Source organism: Protopterus annectens, chromosome 6.part0 (assembly GCF_019279795.1).
Source record: "Protopterus annectens isolate FY-2018-M chromosome 6.part0, PAN1.0, whole genome shotgun sequence".
NCBI lineage: Eukaryota > Metazoa > Chordata > Ceratodontiformes > Protopteridae > Protopterus > Protopterus annectens.
Window position 1 is genome coordinate 1,804,808,256 of NC_056737.1, and position 6,209 is coordinate 1,804,814,464.

General features: G+C 36.2%; 1 pseudogene; it reads left to right on the forward strand.

Annotated features, from left to right (window-relative positions):
- Positions 1–5,501: 5,501 nt before the first annotated feature.
- LOC122805145 lies at positions 5,502–5,620 on the forward strand (annotated as a pseudogene).
- The last annotated feature ends 589 nt before the right edge of the window (positions 5,621–6,209 follow it).

Here is a 6,209-nt window from a genome sequence, read left to right on the forward strand (position 1 = left end):
TGACCAGAACTCCTACACAGTTTTCAACAAATAAATGCACTAAATTCCATCTGTCTTTCCTTGAAGGGCTTTGCATAACAAACCCTATATCTAGCTGCTTTCCACTGGAGTAAAACTGTAATGTTTATATAGAATGATGCACAAAAATGTGAGTTTAGGATCTAAATGTTCAATATGTGTCTATCACTGGAAATATTCCATGTAACTATACATATATATATATCTATATATCTATATGTGTGTGTATAAATATATGTATATATGAAGATTTATTGTTTTTTTTTTTTTTTTAGAACGCACTTTAACGAAAGCGCTTTTTCGTTGAAAGCACTTTCGTTAAAGTGCGTTATGGATTTGGACTATTGAACTTTCAGTCAATAGTACTAGATCCATATATATATATATATATATATATATATATATATATATATATATATGATAAGTATATTGCATTTATTATTTATTTATCTCATTGCTGAATTTGACAATAAAGTGAAACACACTACTGTCTCAAACTGAAGGCTGGAGCAAATTTAAATGAAAAATAACCATATTCCATCTGCCCATAATTCTTTGATGAAACTTTAATATACAGATGATCTTTTTATTTCCTGAAGAGCTGCCTTTGAAGTTTCATTCTGTTACATCCTTTTTAAAGTGCTCCAACTACCCAGTTATGTCTCTGTTTTTATTTAATGCTGCTTATTTTCCCTTTTGAAGATCATCGGGATAATGTAACCATCTGTTTTGCTACGTGCATCCCTTCCTATCTCTGATAACCTGAAAATGGCATTTCTGCTATGTTTAAACCCATTATTTAACCAAAATAAAATGCAACAGCTTTATTGAGAGATTGTGCTGTGGTGGAGATAAGCAGTGTGTAATATTGCATTGCTTTTTTGTATGTTAAGGTATATGTTTTACACTGGATGTACAGGAGTTTACTTGGCACTTTGGAAACACCACCAAAACACAAAAAAAAATAATGTTACCATTATATACCTGATTTTTGCACTAGTAAGCTTCTTTACTGGAACAGGTTTAATGGTCGAAATGCAACTCTGAATAAATATAGTTTAATTGTACAGTCAATAAAAGATAGAAATATAAAGAAATCCACCAGCTTTCTTAAGAATTTATACATATTAATTAAGTGCATTGTGATGATAATGTGGAAGTATGAAGATGTTAAAATTTTAATAATTAAAGGTTTAACATATGCATTATTCAATTGTACAAATTTGTATATATAGACCATATACAGCTCTTATGTTTGTGATTTATTTTTGCTTTTTGTTCCTCATTTATGAAGTATTACTTTTTATATGATTTGCTTTTGAGATTTTTACACTCTGAGGAGGGTACGTTCATTGAGCTGCTTTGATGAGATTTCTTTTAATTGTGTTTTTCTAAAACCATATGCACCAATAGTGTGCCAACTGGCACTTGGCTCTACTGCTTTTTTAAAATTTTCCCTAATGTAATGCAACCATGGAGATGGTATATAGAAGTTAGGGGTGAGCCCACCCCCGCAGCATGAGAAATACATTTTTCTCTGTTATGTCTTTTTTTGGCATGGTTCTAGATACTTACAAACTGATGAAGAGTGACTTCTTATAGAACAAATTAGCAGATCATAAGGAAGGTAACTGAAATATGGCATTTAATGAGGTGGTCATGATAAAAGGAAAGAAGGGCAATAAATCCTGCTCATGTTGCAGACTGTGATTTCATGTGATACGGAACGGCATTCAGAAACTTTAATCAAGCCCAGTCAACTAAGCAGTAGCAGAAGAGTCCTAATATATTCAAGTGCTGATGTAGAACTGAATACCTTTTATTGGAGGGCTAATATTTAGCAAAAAAAAAGAATACATACCTTCACAGCATACCCCTTTTGTTTATGTGTATATGCACATATGTTTGTTTTGTAGGCTATTCCCACTAGAATTTTGGAGAAGACTCAGGATGATCACAATAACTGTGGGGAAATTTGGATAGGGAGCAGGCAAAATTCCCTTATCCTTATTGATCAGTGCCATGAGATCATTTACATCCACTTGGCTATCACTAACTCAGACAGCTGGGACCTTGATTTAACTTCTGGTCTGAAGGATAGCACACTCCTGAGTGTAACACCCCAGCTATGCCACACTGCAATGTCAGTATTGTAAAAAATAATCCAAGCACCTGATGTGGGAATAGAACCCATCAATTTTTATTTTATTTTTATTTTATTTTATTTTAATATTTGTTTACTGGGCAAGTCTGACTTGGAACAAGCCAATTTTTAGTGGTGGCCCGAGGAGAAATGCTCCAGATGCATGTCTTTGTAATGTGGAAGGAAACTGGAACACCCAGACGAAACCCATACAATCATATTCTGATCTTCCAACATCAAGGGCGAGTATTTATTTGGGTTCAGTATTTGTTTTGAATTCTTAAACTAATGAGATATTTAAAAGATAAAATACTAGCCCAGTTATTGTATAATAAATATGATTTGTTTTGGGAAAAGACAATACTGAATTACTATTTAATAAAACAGAGATAGAGGCAGACATAATTGAAAGAATAAAATTTTGGCTGTTACAAAAGGAGTGGGGATGAACAAGGTATATGATAAGATAGTATTGTTTTTATAACAAAAGGCTGATGTAAAGTGAGTGCTTTGTATAAATACTATACAATACTGATTTTATAATATGTTTAAAAAAACTACTCTTTTTGATGTGTCATGAGATCTTTTTCATCCACTAGAACTACCACCAACTCAAATAGATAGGACCTGTGTTTGCCATCTCATTCAAAGTATGGCACAATCAGGCAAGTAGTACTTTCCTTTATGTTACACTAGTGTGAATATTGCAAAATTTAATCCAGGCACCTTGTGTGGGAATAAACTCACAGTCTTCTGATCTTTCAGCATCAAAAGCAGGTGTACAATCTGCTGAGCCTCTGACAAAATTGGTCTTCAACTTCCAAGTAACACCTTGCCAGGAAATGAAGTTCTCAGTCTCCATTATCATTACCTTCTCAGGGAATGGAAACAGCCGCCTCCCACTGAAGTAGCTTAGCAACCATCAGTAAAGCCTCATAACATGAATTTTGCCTAAGAGGTGATTGCTACAGGTACCTTCCTCCAGCTTTCAATGATAATTATAATGCCATGACTGTAACCAGCTACTGTATGTGTCAGTGACCTACATAGTCCCTATACTAGCCCCTCCCCCTACACACATAGTACTGGACTACTGCCAAAGTTACACAATGCTGTACATACAAACTAGCCCTCACTGTGCAGTTGTAGTCTCTAACCATTCTGTTCAGAAAATGCACCATCACGAACATAGTGGAGAGTAACTGGATTGGCACCATTTTCTGTGCTAGATAGACCTTGCCCATCACCTCTCAGAGCTCATCCAATCATCCTTTATCAGGTTTAAATGTGGTGGATCCTGTCTCAGCACACCTCATCAAAATCTTAAGATTATGAGTTTTGTAAGCATTAAGCAGCCCTCATGATTATGGCTGCAGAGAGCAGTTTCATATGGTTCTGAAAAGGACAAAAGCTCCCTGTTTCACAAATATTTTCCTAAAGGAGAATTGTGGTGCCAGTCATAAATCTTTGTCAACCTCAAATTTAACAATGATAGCTTAGCTTATTACTAGGACTGAAAATCCAGCGAATGACTTAACTCTTCCTTTGTATTTATTGGTTATTAATTAATAAATTTATTTTTAACTATTTTTATTTTCAAAGATTGCAAATAAAATGTATGTTGGTAAGCAGCTGGAAAAGTGAATGGAGGGTAGAGCTAAAATCTGGTCACTGGGTGGTCATACTTACTTATGAGGAAATTGAAGAAAACATCATTTAGGTATGAAAAACATACAGACTTCTACTCTAAAAATGTAAAATATATTGTGTGGGAATAGTTGCTGTATGTGGGAATGTTGCTCTGTAGGTCAGCAGCTCTAGGGATATTGCCATCCTTAAGACTGGAGGGCATTCCTGTAAGTCAAAGAAAGAAAGAAAAAAGAAAGGATGGAAGGAAGAGTGGGGGTGATTGTGGACTGTGCAGCAACCTGTTGGTCATGTACTGAACTTAAAAGAGAAAAGACTGACAGATTATGCATATGTGTACATGCTTGTCTTTACATTTTTATAGTTTCTGAAAATTAATCTGCTCTGTAGTTATGTTAGGAAAGGCAGAGGGGAGGGGATGGAGAGTGTAGAGAGAGGAAGTGATGTAGTCAGTAGGGAGTGCATGACGTTGGAAGGGGAGGGTTTTGTGTATATTGGATGTTTGGTGGGGTGGGTATGTGATAGGTTGCTGTAGAAGAAGAGTTACCTGCTTACTGGTAGATTGAGAAAAGCAGTGGAGATAATATGATGAGACAGGATGATTGAAATGTAGACTAAGTGAAGGTGGGTGGGGATTAGGGGTAAGTTAGTGGGGGTAGTAAGCTGAGCATAGTGAGATTGAATGGAGCAGGGACCAACCAAATGTTCATAGGTTCATAGGTGGTTACTAGGCTAATGGCCCTAGAGCCCTTAGAAACATAGCTATATTTGTCCTGAGTTGCCCAAATTGCCAGTGGTTAGGTGAGTGAAGCTCACAGAGGTAAGGGTGTATAGTAGTTAATACTGACTTCCTCTGACCATAAGGGACATAGGCACCACCCCAGGAGTGAATCTACAATCAACCCAGCAATTGATCTAGGTTGGGTTGAAGAGCGTCAGAGAAGGGCTTTGCTTCATGTGAACTGGAAGCTTGTTACAGAGAAGTGGCAGTCTCTGGGAAATGTATCTATCTCTCCAGCGTGATCTGTTCATCTCACAAAAACTCTTTGTCAAATAATATCAATCAGTATCCCCTACATTCCTTCATGTTTAAAGCCATTGATAGTGCCTTTGAAGTTCCTAGAGGTGGGGATATAAGCAACAGTACTGAAATATGCAAGGTGAACTGGATTATCAATTTCCGAGCAGATCACCCTCTGGGCCTGAATGAGGTTGTACCACTTAAACCGATTTTAAAGGCAAGGTGCATATCCATATGTTGACAAGTGCACCAAGGACTCTGTAGTCGGTCTACTAGCAAAGGAATGTGAAGTTTACCTTATCCTTAGAGAAAAGAATTTTCAGTACAAGGATGTCCTACAGAGACAAGTGAATTATTAAGCACTGAGGAGCAAAGAAAATCACTTCCCTGTTGTTGATATGCCTTAAGTCTCTTTAGTAGTTGAAATATGGTTTATGGCACAGAAAATCTGTGCTGAGATAAAAAAAATAGCGACTGTATATTTATCATTATGTAATGGAGTTTGAATAATTATGTCCTTTAAAAAGTTCTCACCAAGAGGAGCTGATGACATCTATATATGCCTCTGCCATTAATAATGGAAAAATGAACAATGGAATAGCAATAAGGGCTAATGTTACAAAAGTTGTTCCAGCTTGGTATATACCTAATTCACAAAGAAGCACATTTTGCTTGTACGGCCATACCACCTTGAATGCGCCCAACCTCATCTGATCTTGGAAGCTAAGCAGGGTCAGGCCTCATTAGTACTTAGATGGGAGACCATCTGGGAATACCATGTTCTGAACCAGTAACCCCATGGAGTTTGTTCTTATCAGCACAAGAAGTCAATTTCCACTATGTCTTTATGTCCTTTATTTTTGCTTGACAGTTTGAACCAAGAGAAATTAATTAATGACTGTCTCAGTAATGGAATTAGGATCACTAGAACTTTTGTTAAGTTTCATTCAAAAAGGACTGATGTTATCTATACAAGCCCTAAGTAGTTATATAAACCCTAAGTATTTACTGGGGAAGAAAGAGCTGAAGTAACACCAACATTGACTAGTGTTAACAAGGCTGTTTCAGCCTGATATGTGCTGTTTCTTCAAGGAAGTTGTCTTTATTTGGGAACTTGGAGGTGTGTTTCCTTCAATATCTCTGATTGGCTGTGAAGTCATTGGTTTGATAAAAGGTGTTGGCTTGGATTTAGCCACATGATTGGTGTCTTATTCATTTATCTCAGCCCTGTGGAACCTGATTCTTTATGATCTGAGGAAGGCTGTTAGCCGAAAGCACTTATCACATACTAATCAACAAAGGCTTTGTTTTATTGCTTTATGTCTCATTTTAAGTGTTAACAATTAAAGATTTTATTTTATTCTAAAGAGTATAATTTTA